The sequence below is a fragment of the Idiotropiscis lumnitzeri genome, chromosome 1 (genome assembly GCF_059441095.1).
Source record: "Idiotropiscis lumnitzeri isolate Australia: NSW breed Sydney's pygmy pipehorse chromosome 1, RoL_Ilum_1.0, whole genome shotgun sequence".
Lineage (NCBI taxonomy): Eukaryota > Metazoa > Chordata > Actinopteri > Syngnathiformes > Syngnathidae > Idiotropiscis > Idiotropiscis lumnitzeri.
Genome location: NC_142391.1, coordinates 12,448,510 through 12,461,067, shown reverse-complemented (window position 1 = coordinate 12,461,067; position 12,558 = coordinate 12,448,510). Strand labels below are relative to the sequence as shown.

At 41.5% G+C, this 12,558-nt stretch overlaps 1 long non-coding RNA gene across 2 annotated transcripts in view; it reads left to right on the top strand.

The window, feature by feature from the left end:
• LOC148343234 (uncharacterized) overlaps positions 1-12,558 on the top strand; it is a 42,329-nt gene that overhangs the window by 7,744 nt on the left and 22,027 nt on the right. Inside the window, exons 3-4 of one of the 2 annotated variants that reach the window (XR_015846676.1) lie at positions 2,982-3,123; positions 10,948-11,042. This is a non-coding gene — a long non-coding RNA (uncharacterized LOC148343234). Of the gene's footprint in view, positions 1-2,981; positions 3,124-10,947; positions 11,043-12,558 lie in introns of those variants that run through there. The other variant, XR_015846675.1, reaches the window with a different exon arrangement.

Genomic DNA, 12,558 nt, shown 5'->3' with positions numbered 1-12,558 from the left:
AGTAAGCAAGGAAAACACCTGTCTTATCTTTAGAAAGACTTCAGCACTGACTGTAGCAATAGTTGATCTCCCATTCAAATGCTTTTGTTGTCCTTTCCAAAGAGTTCATGTCAGCTGAAGCTCATGTTTATGTGCTCATGAACTGGTGAAAACACGGAGAGAACAAACCCTCCCCGCTACTTGCTGCTAACGAACTATCCCGAACAATAAAAAAACTGATCTACAGTATACCATGGATTAGAGAGAGACACAAAGATGCAGTGCAAAGTGTCTGCTTCTACTACTTTATAAATTGCAGTTTTAGAGGCTGACAAAGTGTTTAATAAAAGCAACGAGACATACTGTACAAATATGCAAATTTCAGTGGTGCTTTCATTAGCAAGAACTGGACAGCGAAAACGACAAATGTGCTGTTGTTATTTTATTTTTTTTAATGGAAAACAACCGTCTTCTCCATAATATCTAATTTCTTTATTGGTGTAAGGTAGAGTGCATCTGCCAGATCCGTTGCTCTTCCAGTAATAGCCCATAAAATTCGAGGGCAATCATCTCTCTTTCGTACACTAATGTCTCAGTGTCTTTTAGAAACAATTGGCTGGCTCATGTGAGATGATATGTCTTTGAATTGTGCTCCGAGATGAGCATGTCTCAAACTAAATAATGCAACTGGATGCTGCTGTCCTCACTTTGATGGTGGAAATGAAAATGAATCAAGACAAAAGATAAAAGCCTGACATGAAGCACAGTCAATCCTTCAATTTAACAGCCAGAGAATTCACTGCTGAACAAATGAAAGTGGGCTGCTGGGAAGTGGGGACCCGCGATATTGGGAAACGTGGTGGCGTTAAGCAGTCTAATGTGCACGTCAGCTTCTCTTGGACTTTTTCACTCCGAATGAAAACAAAAAAAATGCATTTGTTGAGAAGCTCCAGGCCTTCAACACGGAGGTCACATTGCTTCAAGTCATCGTGGGAGAATTTGACCGAAAAGACTGTTCTGACTCTGGTAAATCGTCTAGCAGCCTCTCTCCGAGGAGCGCTGTTGTATTATTTACAGCCGCTCTCTAAGATTGTGCAGTCCTGCTTGGCAGTGATGCAGAGACTTCCAATCTGTAAGTCTCGCATCAGCATTTCGCAGCAGTGTGTTGCAAGTCTCTCAAGCCGCTGACCTCATCATTGGAGTTGACAATGAGCAAACAAATCCATCAAAGTCACACCAACACATGTCTGCGTGCGCACCTGGCAACATGGCTGCTAAGCACTACCAAGAGAAGCCAAACCAGGTGGGTGCAAATCAGTCACACCCAAGAAGTCACACTTAAAAACTCTGCAGTAAAAACATTTCTGCTTAGGTTATTGTTTCAGGCGATCTCTGGAGTTTTCAGCCATGGCCCTTGACAATTACTGCGCCTTATTACCCCTAATCATATCTCACTTATGAAGTCCTGCAGTGTCTCTAATCTGATTACAACCCCCCATAGAGGAGAGACTGTACTGTCCCCTCAGAGGAGAACACCTGCTTGCACAACTGAGGTCCATGCTGCGATCCAATTAGGCGACAGATTCTTTTTAGCTGGTAAATTCTCAATAGGAAAGGGTGTGTGGTGTCAGGGAGGGTGAATAAATATGCACGCATCTTTACTGTCACCTCCATCACTTGGACTCGAAACCTATTTATGTGTTTATTGAACAACACCGACTAAAGTGGGATTATATATATATACAACCTCAATGTAACTCAAAGGCTAGGCTGCAGGTGTTGTGTATTTTATAAGTCATGTAGATGTGTGTGGTGATCTGTGGAGCAAGCTATGCTAGGCATACAATGCAATACCATGCATGCACTCGTGATGACAGAATATATTTGATTAGCTAATTAGTAATAAATAAATAAATAAATACAAAACAAAAAATACCCAATTTTCAGCATTGTCCTAAAGTGGTAGGTGGCCACAGGCCAACGCCTCAAAGTCACGTGTTTACATCCCTGTGTTCCCGTTTCTAAGCAACCCCAGCTCCACTTCGCTGTTATGACAGAAACTTTTTATAGTTTCGAGGACCAAAACAAATCCAAACACTGGGCAAAATCAGAGGAAATTTAATTCTGTTGCCGGATGAGTACAACGTGAATCCGTCCGTCTACACCAACGAATGTCCGGGCATCACAAATTTTAAGGTTTTATAACTATTTCCGAGGCATACACTTTGTGTTGATTAACTTTTGTGCTTGACACAACAGCGTTATTCAATTTTAGCCACTGCCTTAATTTGTCTCTCCTTCTAAAAGTGCACAAAGTTGCAAATTCCATGTTGCCGACACGAAGCAATTCGAGGGAGCAACATAAGGATTAATTGGAGTCAGCTGGTAATGAGGTCAAAATAGATAGATGACTGATCTTTCTCCCCTGAGATGCTTAATGAGGAGCATTAGGAACAATTACAAATGACACAACAGTCCAGCTTGAAAACAACCCTCTTTACCATCCAAGAAATGGTACTGCTTCTGCGAACATTCGTTGGACTCTCAACTAAAGTGCTTTGTTACGGGAAACATCATTAAAAATGTTTTCATGTTGTGGTCACGTGTGCATGAAAGCCATGATTCAATTCAGTTCTCAATAAATCTAATTAAATTATCCGCAGATTGGCTCCTTGGTAGCTAAAAGTTCATTCTTTCTCTTTAAGAAAAAGATAAATTAGTATCCAAAGAATATCTCCACACCTTTAAAACTGCCATTGCAACATTCCCATGAGGTAATTTAAGCGTGTTCACTAGAAATATATACACATTCAATTTTAAGATCTGATCAATTGCCACTCTTATGGCTTTATTGCTTTTTTTATCCCTAATTTCACTCTGCACAAAGAAAATCATGTGAGGTGAGGGGCTATGATTGATCTTAGTTTGCAAGTAAACAGAATTAATTTGCAAATCATTCTGTGGAAGAGCAGTGCAATTAAAGCAATTTGGTTTTGTTGCAGCTCCAGTGAAAGGCCCGAATGAAGAAAGTGATGACAGACAAAGAGGTTATAGCCGACTTGAACTTGAACAGTCATCGCCACCTAAAGGAATGGAGTGGAACTGCATCTCCAGCATGTCATGCAAATGAATTACTCGGCTAATGTAAGTACACTCAGAGAGTCTTTTGATTGTTAATTGGTGTTAGCATGCTTCAGCGGTCCCAATAAATTAGACTGCCAAAACAACAACAAAACTAAACCTTGCGTAGAAATTAATATGGAGCAATTAATCACAGAAATGACAATGCCTAAACTTTACACTTGTTGCTAATGAACTTTTTGTCCTCAAAAATGGCATAGAGCGACTAATAGACTTTTCAAAGCCTGCATAAACAATTAGGGAATTTCAAAATCAATAACCTGTTGCTCAAATAAGACTTGCTTCCAGGAATATCACAGTAGCGTGATTCATTTAAAAACTGAAGAAAATATACGATGTGGTGGGCTTAGTGATGTGATTGGTGTGTTCCTTGCAGCCATAGAATTTCTTAGCGGTGTGGGGTGGTGGTGGGTGAGGTGGGTTAGGGGTGTTAAAAGTTGTCCGCTGAATTTGAACAGTGTCTAAAAATTATGTGTTGTCTTATCTGACAGTGAGGATGTAAGTCCACCGTGCAAAAAGTCTGTCATGTGTGTATGGAACCTATTTAATGCCAGTCGGTAGAGAGGGACACTCGATTGGCACCGGCACGCTACAGATAATTAAAAGGGAGGTATTAATTGGAGGTTAAGCAGTAATGACACAAGCTTCCACCGTATCCCAGTAAGTATCACAAATTTAGCAGAAAACAAAGCTGCTGCACTGACATCATCTCTGGAATCCTGACGGATCTGAGCCTCGGTTCAAATGTACTGCTAACAACATTTAGGTTTCAATCAATTCAAGCGGATCAAGGCGCCGAAAAATGATATGAGTATTTTCACGGCAGCGTATCCTATTATGTGTATAATGTACAACATGTAAAGAATGGAAAAATCTATTTCCATCAGCCATGATCACAGGTAGTGAATGATGAATAGTTGACAGTTGTGTAGATGGAGACGTGGGAGCAGAAAGCACAAAGCCAACACTATTGATTGCTCCACCTCAAAAAAAAAAAAAAGAAAAAATGTGAAAAGTGTGAGACATGAAAAGAAGCTATTGATCAATCCTGAAATCCTACTGATTAAAGCCTGGCCAGCACAGGAAGTCAATAATGCTTCAGCAGTGACTGCCTCCTCAGCAAGTCGGTTCGACGTACAGTATGACGATAATGGAAAATGGAATCGCGCAAAAAGCATGAAAAGCTGCGATCGGACCCGATTCATCCATATCAGACGACAAAAAGAGAATCTGTCTTTTTGAATGCCTTTTCACTGCTAAGCCATGTTTCACATGACGAAAGATGATCTCAGGACCATATGATAAGTGGTTCAGAAAATGGATGAATGAACCTAATATGTTTTTCTTCTATCATTTTCACCTTGCTAAGAGAAAGTCAGGGACAAGGACCTGCAGGGCAAGGATCAAAACAAATTAGATGCAATGAGCAGTCAAGTGTAAAATACTGGGCCTCAGGACGGATGCCTTTACCAAAAAGATGAGTCCCTCCGATAACTGTCATGTGACGGAATATACAATGAAAAGCCTGGGAGATTATGAAATGAGATGCAAGAGTTATGTGTATAACAGGACAGCACTTAAGTGTCTTAATATATGTCGCAAATTATGGAATAAATACAACTAAAGCAAAAAAAAAAAAGGTTAAGGTTTTTTTTTTCTTTTTTTTTCTTCTTTTTTTTTTTAAATAGATAATCCAACTCATTACTTCACAAATCAAACAGCCTGACCCGGAGCACAAGAAATGGAGGCTTAAAATGTAGAAAATATATGCAAATCCTCACATCTAAAACAGCGGTGTAGTGGCGCCAAGATAGACAGCAAAAACAATCCCAACAAACCTGCTGTGAGCAATATTTTTCCATCCGCTAATCTGCAGGGATCAAGGCTTGTTATTGTGATTACCTGAAAATAAGTACCAAAATCACACAAGAAACCATCAGAGAACCATATGACTCAGTGGATGGGAGCGCACAAAGCCCTCTCTGATCAATAAGCTTGCAAGCACTTAAATCATGATTCCTTCCGTTCTCGGGTAAACATCGGTGTGAATAGGAATGACAGTTATACCCAGTATGGTCAGTGTTTTCCCAGGCAGCACCCGAATGTTAAACAATAATGACTTTTTAATGTGCACCTGAGATTACATTGTCACTGTGAAATATGACTCTTCTTGACCACATTGGGACTGAAGGCCTAAATGTGAATTACAAGCATAGATTACAGGGGGAATGTCAGGTAAAGCAATCTTCATAAATTCAAACGTAATCTTAAAAGAGCTTCCTGTGTCATTCACTAAAGGAAAGGCCAGAGGAGACGACGGCACACTAACATTGTGTAATTTTGCCTCACTTTCAATAATTCGGCTCCCTCTCAGCTGCTGCCACAATGACTCTGTGTTGATTACTTTATAGTTCTATGAAAATTGTAATACAAACGAGACACTTCTCATATTGTTCTAGCATTTACTCCAATGAGTTTTAATATTATCCAACCATATTTATTTCAAGATAATGATGCATGTCAGACAGGTTACAATGAACATTTAAGCACCTCAGATCAATTTGAACAATTTGAAATTTGACCAAAATTTTGAGAAATGATTTATTATGTTGCTCTAAACCTAATCTAAAGTGTCAAGGAATACCCTGAAACTGTGGTCTCCAAACGCCGCGTACAGTTCACAGAAGTCCATAACTTTTGCGGGCTGACAACCAGTGTTGGGAAGGCGGAGGGAGATGTCACTTGAATAGAATAGAATAGAATAGAATAGAAATCCCTTTATTGTCATTGTACTCAAGTGTGCAACGAGATTAGAGGGCTCCCCTCTCCAGTGCAATACAACAATAATACAGACAAATATATAAATTAGATAAATAAAGAAGACAGTGCAATGGAATTCAGTACTGAATAGGGCATATAGAAACACATCACAATGCTGTTTTGCGAGGTTAGGGTGGTCTCGTGTGTGTGTGAGAGTTCAGTAAGAAGATGGCTCTCGGAAAGAAACTGTTTCTCAGTCTATTGGTCCTTGATTTGATGCATCTGTAGCGCCTGCCAGAGGGCAACAGGTCGAACAGGTGTGAGTTTGGGTGGGTATTGTCATTGACGATGTTGAGAGCCCTTCTGAGGCACCGGGCGGTGTAGATGTCCGACAGTGGGGGGAGAGGGCAGCCAATAATCCTTTGCGCTGTTTTGACTGTCCTCTGGAGCCTCACTCTGTCCGCCTCAGTGCAGCCGCTGTACCAGGTGGAGACACAGTACGTCAGCAGGCTCTCGATGGACGAGTGGTAGAAGGCCAGCAGCAGCTTCCTGTCCAGGTTGAATTTCCTGAGGACTCTCAGGAAGTGCAGACGTTGGCGGACCTTCTTTACCACTGCTGTGGTGTTGTGACTCCAAGAAAGGTCATCGGAGATCTGTACTCCCAGGAACTTGAACGTGTGGACCCTCTCCACACACACGCCTTCGATGCAGAGGGGGGGCGGCAGCGTCTTGTTCCTCCTGAAGTCGACGACAATCTCCTTTGTTTTAGCAGAGTTAAGGTGCAGTCTGTTGTCCTTGCACCAAGTTGTCAGTCTCTTTACCTCCTCTCTGTAGGCTGTCTCGTCACCTTCCGAGATCAGACCGACCACTGTCGTGTCGTCAGCAAACTTGACGATGGTGTTGTTGCCGTGGGCCGGGCTGCAGTCGTAGGTGTAGAGGGCGTACAGGAGAGGGCTCAGCACGCATCCTTGGGGGGAACCGGTGCTCAGCGTGCGGGTGGAGGACGTGTAGGGGCCGAGCAACACAGTCTGGGGTCTGTTGGTCAGAAAGTCCTTAATCCAGATGCGTGTGAGGGCAGGGAGGCCGAGAGTGTCCAGTTTGGCGACGAGGATGTCTGGGATGATCGTGTTGAATGCCGAGCTGTAGTCCACAAAGAGCATCCTTGCATAGCTCTGCTGTCGTTCCAGGTGGCCCAGCACAACATGCAGAGCAGTGTCGATGGCGTCCTCAGTGGATCTGTTAGCCCGGTATGCAAACTGGTAGGGGTCCAGAGTGGGAGGAAGGCAGTCCCTGATGTGCTGGAGAACCAGCCTCTCGAAGCACTTCATAATGACTGGTGTGAGAGCAACAGGACGGTAGTCATTCAGGTGGACGGCTGGTGACTTTTTGGGGACAGGAATAATGGTGGAAGTTTTCAAGCAGGAGGGGATGACTGCCTGAGCCAGGGAGCGGTTGAAGATCCTGCAGAAAACATGTGACAGTTGGTGGGCACATGCTCTGAGGACCTTGCCTGGTATTCCGTCGGGTCCAGTAGCTTTCCTGGGGTTGACCGCCAGGAGCGCGCGCCTCACATCGTGTTCCTCTACGATGAGTGGGGGGGAGTTGGAGCTTGAAGTGCGGGGGTGTGACGGTTGGGGCGAGTCAAAGCGAGCGAAGAAGCAGTTAAGCTCCTCTGCCAGCGATGCACTCGGGTCTACAGAGGTCGTGCTGCTGCCACGGAAGTTGGTGATGCTCCGTAGACCCTGCCACACCTCCCGTGGCCTGTTACTGGCAAGGTGGGCCTCCAGCCTCCCCTTGTAGGTTGCCTTGGCTAGCTTGATGCCTTTGCTCAGGTCAGCACGAGCCACCCTGTACTGGGTTGCTAATGCTAACAGCTAGCTGCTAGCCAGTAGAAGCCACTAACACGTTGTATCATACAATGACAGCATAATTAACTAGCAGTTTGTTAGCATCGTAAATTAGCGAATGAATGTGATTTCGGGATGGTGTTGTGTTGATATTGGTGGCAATTACGCAATGTCAATTAAAACTACGATATAGCAAGCTGAGGTCAAGGTAGCTGTTACGCCACCACGAGGGCCAACTCCAAAGTCTACAAAGGCTATTGCATTGTCATCACTGACTTAATCTATTATTTGTTAAGCTTTATTTTGAAGTTATTCATTGCGGAGGCGATGTGTTCGTTGACTTTTTTTTCCTTTTTTTTTTTAATAGTATGTTGAAGAATTGTGCTAGTTACTGTAAAAAGGGTTCGGAAAACATTCTTCCCAAATCTCAATGTTAATATTCATTACAAAAGATGATTAAAAAAAAAAAGAATTTCAATTATTATATTTCACAAAGTTTCATTTTAGGAAACTGTGACAGGCAATAAATAATATTTATTAACTGTTAAAGGTAGCTTAAATTAAGCTTTTAAATTGTATGTATTATACATGAAATCAGATCAATCCACAGAACCCTTGGTTTAATTTAAAAAAAAAGTGTTTTACAATTAATTTCAGCGTGTATTCATGCATTCGCGAAAATGGTACAGATTTGCTGAAATGTCCCCAGTGCTTAAAGACGCTTATGTTTTTTTCTCCGTGACAGACACATAGTAAAAGGTCAAAGCCCCCCAAGCGTGCCAACACGCCAGCAGAGGAATTAGCGACCTGCTAAAATTCTGAACCAGCAGCCTTCATGGCTCAGCGCTTTCTTACCATGTTCTCCCCAAGCAAACAAACTCATTTGCATTTCATTTCCACCCTGCAGATTGTCAACCCAGAACTAAACAAAAAGATACAACGGTGAATTATTGAATATGTGTGTGTGTGTGTGTGTTTGAATGAGACAAAAAAGTGGCACAACAGTTGAGAGGAAATGGTTTGGTCTGGAATTTTACAAGCACCTCAAGTGTTCCCGCACTCTGTGTTATAGTATATTAGTGTGACTCATTTGGAGAAAAAGTGATAAAAAGCAGTTGAGGGAAAAAGCATTTCATCTGAATCCCTCAAGCTCTCACGTGAGGCCATTATCCTCCCTGTGTATGATTCTCTGATGTCTCATATGCTGCACTAAAGTGGGCCTCTTATAAAAAAAACAAAAAAAAAAACAAAACAATGAGATATCTCCAATTTCTAATTAAATAGGGCATTATCTCCAAGACAAACTCAAGAGGAATGAGGCCCTCAAACGGGTTATGAAAATAACATGCCGCTCATCGTCTAATCATGCTTTTGCTGATCTCAATGGTGTCGCTCTCATTCAGCCCGCACTCAGAGACAAAGTGAGCTTATTGCACAGATAATCTATTCAAGAGGATGGAGAGGGTTTCATGCAGGTCTAGTGCTAATGTAAAAGCTTCTCACAAATGGTTGGTGACAAATACTATATGTCATTACAAAGTCTTGTCTATCGCCAAGGATAAATATTGTGTTAGATTGAGGGGATTCTACCGATTATTACATTAACTAATTGAAAAATCGGATAACATGTTACCGTATTTTTCGGACTATAAGGCACACTTAAAATGCTTTATTTATTTATTTATTTTTTAATTCAACAGTGCGTCTTATAATTGTGTGTGTGTTATGTATGGATGTCAAATTTGCTGTACTGATTTGTTTTCCTTAATGTGCAGTAATGCGTCTCATAACCGGTATTGACAGTGCACCAAATAGTTCGTAAAATAAGGAATTACAAAATAATTTTTCCTCATTGTCATTTTTTTGGGTGCTTAGTGATAAAAAGCGCCAATTACGCAATATCACACACGAGGGATTTGATTTTGTACTCAGCGCTCACCAAGGCTTTTAAACGTGATTCAGTTGCTGATTCTGTTGATGTTTTCCAAAGTAAAAGCATAACTTTGCAAATGTTTTATTTTATTTTTTTTTTAAACACAACATTAGTCATTTTATTTCTAGGAAGCACCACAGCAATAAAAGAATAATTACTGTTGAGACTCTTTAAGTCTGGAAAGATGGATGGATTTGGAAAATTTTAAGATGTGAATTTATGATGGCTGTAAATGATTACTCGGTTGTTAAAATATTTATCGATTAATGGAATGATTCAAATTTAAACTTACCCGGGAGGCTAAAGGGTGCGATCCCCTTTAGTCTGAACACACTGTCCTTGACGTCCACACGCTATTACAGAGGCATGCCATCCTCTCCAACATTGTGCCTCATGACATCTAGAGCCTTTGGGAACTCTGGGTTTATCTCATCCACTGGAGGTAGCGCCACCCCGGTCTGCCAATCTCAAGGCAATGCCTTTGACGTTCATGCGTTGCAGAGGCATCAACCAGGACATCACACCACAATTTCAATTGGTCACTGGCCTGAATATTCAGTGTCAGCTCACATTGGAAGCATCGAACAAGATAGCAATGTGAGTGATCGATTGAGCTGTAAAGGTCAGTGATAATGGGTTAAATCAGCTCCAATGTAGATCGAGCGTGCATTGCATCTAAGAGCATGCTCACAGAATGAAAATGACTATCCCCATAACACATTTAAAAGGTGCACATCACCAATGTATATATTGTGTGTGGGTGTGTGTGTGTTCACCTGGTGTCAAAAGTTGGACAGGTGTTGCTAAGTGATGTGACAGGAGCCTTGTAAAGTGACCTCGAGTTACTTTAAATGGCCTCAGCTTGTATGCATCAGTGATTTGATACCATCTAATAAGAATAACCAGCATGAAAGGCACCTTTCTTGCCATGGGGCTATGTTGGCAAGATGCATCCTGGTCATTCATGGAGAAAGATGACAAGGACACACAGACCAGATCACTTCTTCCTGCTCTCACCCTGCATGCTGAAGATAAAGTCAGATAATTAAACCTGCTTCATTTATCTTTCAGGCTTAATTTCATCTCCAGCTCATGCCGGTGCCAACACAAAGTGTTCAATTTCAGATAACATTGTTTCATTCGGTAGCTTCATTTGTGGGAATGTGTATTGCAATGAAAATAATGTCGTGGGTGACAGGGGTGTTTGACATGATCGTGCAGGTTAAAATCCTGATGGGAAATTATGCTATTTTTCATTCATTATTTAACCTTTTTGTATTTTCACAGAAATGGTGCTGATGAGGACACACAATTAAGTCCAGAAGGATTCATAGTCCATAAATGAGTGAAAATGAATGCTACCAGACCATTTTACACAATCGCAAAGTGTACAGCAAATGTTTTCTAGATGTCTTTTGACACTTCTGAGAGGGAAAAAAAAAAGATATTTCCTCTAATTTCCCAAATGTATGCTAGCGATAAGAAAATGAGTTGATACAAAGGCCTACTGGGACATTTTCAAGGCAGCAGAGATATATCCTTGGGCATCTTCAAATCAGATGGAACTGCAGAAATATATGTTGTAGCTAAAAAAAGGCTACAGATGTTTTTCAAACTTGTTTGCCACATTTTTATAAGGGAAACAAGTCCTTTTTCGTGTTTTATTTAATGGTCATTATTATTTTTTTAATTAACTCCCTATAATACTACAAAACAAGATCTTGATTAGAAAAAAAACGAGCATTGTGAAATAAAGCCGGGCATAATTGATTAAACTGATTGCGACAAATTCTGCTGATTATGTGGATGTGATTGTTGATTGTTCTGAAGCATTTATCAATTCATTTCTTAGCACTCATCTGGTTCAGGATCGAGAGTTAGTTGCAGCATCTACGAGCTGACTTTGAGCAAGCGGGAGAAATAGTGTTCTTGTTTGTACCATGTCGATGCCGAATAATCCGATGTTTTCAATTCTAGAGGCTGGCCACCATTCAACAGATGTGATATTCAGTTTAAGCAGAGACACACACATGGGAGCCATTTGCATATTTTAACATCCTGGCTCTGCCCGAAAGAGGTGACCCTCTTTTTCATTCAACAGCTGTCACCTCGTACTTTATCTGATGGTGGCTACACTTTACAGAATGCCACTAATGAGATTTCTCTCCACCGCCTCGTTGTGTCACTCAACAATATGAACTCCTCGGTTTTTAAAAAGAAAAAAAAACATGCAAATGTAAAACAACTCAGAACACGCTGGAAGAATAATGTGTTGTCTCTCATGTGCAGTCGAATGTTGTCTCAGCTCTTGCAGTAATCAATGCTGTGATACGCAAGGTCGTGGTTGAAGCTGATTGGATTGACAGTGTGAGATCTGACACTCCGCTTGAAATGAAATAGAGGTGTGCGATAGATGAATAGAAATTGCAGTCGGACTGCTACACTTGCTCAGGTGTGAAATTAAACCGGAAGGAGACGTGGCCTAGGATTTTGTAACACAACTGGAGAGGCCCCCGAACATGTATAATTGATGGAAATATCTCATGTGTCTACTGCATCATCGTCAAGACAAGGTGGGATCCACTGGCTGAATATACGGATTTATCTCGAACTTGTTGCTTTTTCAAAACATATTTTGGCCTTCAAGTCAATACGGTTCCGAAATGTGAAAAAGAAAGCAAGCGGATGAATATGTGCCTATAGCCAGCGGCTGCTTGGTCAAAGCTCAGAGAGATAAGGAGAAGAAAAATCAGTGAAAGGAAAAATGTAATCTTAAAGAAAATGTTGGCGAAGATACCAAGTCAGGCTGTCAGTAGGGATACCCACAAACCCCACCAGCAGCAATCACAATCCATATTTCATTCGAGAGTGTGTGTGTGAGTGTACGTGTGTGTGTGG